Source organism: Mandrillus leucophaeus, unplaced genomic scaffold (genome assembly GCF_000951045.1).
Source record: "Mandrillus leucophaeus isolate KB7577 unplaced genomic scaffold, Mleu.le_1.0 Scaffold119, whole genome shotgun sequence".
In the NCBI taxonomy this organism is placed as follows: Eukaryota; Metazoa; Chordata; class Mammalia; order Primates; family Cercopithecidae; genus Mandrillus; species Mandrillus leucophaeus.
Window position 1 is genome coordinate 1796224 of NW_012100209.1, and position 781 is coordinate 1797004.

Consider the following 781-nt stretch of genomic DNA (forward strand, 5'->3'; position numbering starts at 1 on the left):
AGCAAACACACACACACACACACACATCCCACAATGCTTCTACTTGTTCTTTTAAAAGTCTATTTTTTGAAAAAATTGTGGTATGTCTAATGACTTTTCCCCCTTCAAAACCCTATGTGTGGGAGAAAAACTGATGGCTTATAATGAATTGTTTCCAATCTGACTCTCTTCGTAGGCAATGTTGTCTAAGTCACAGGTCTAAAAACCACTTATATGCCAGGAATTCCTAAATTCATATCTCTAGCTCTAACCTTTCCTCTGAACTCCACACTCATATACACACTACCTCTTATATATCTCTACCAGGAGGTCTGAGAGGCATTTCAGCCTAACAGGTCCAAAGCAGAGCTCTTCTTTCCCATCAACCTGCGCGTCTTCATTCTTTCCTCTCAGTTGATGTTATCATCCACTTGGTTGTTCAGATAAAAATTTAGGAGTCATCCATGGTTCTTCTCTTTCTCTCATCCTTGACATTGACACCACTGGGTAAGTTGGGTCAATTCTATCTACAAAACTCTTTGTGAATCAGTTCACTTTTCTCCATCTCCTTGTTACTACCCTGAACTATCTTCTCTCCTAATATTTAACCCATTGTCCAGAAAGAAGCCAGATTAGTTGTTTAAAAAATGAAAAAATCCAAATCATGGCCTGGCACAGTGGCTCACGCCTGTAATCCCAGCACTTTGGGACGCCAAGGAGGGCGGATCAGGAGGTCAAGAGATCGAGACCATCCTGGCCAACGTGGTAAAACCCCGCCTATACTAAAAATACAACAATTAGC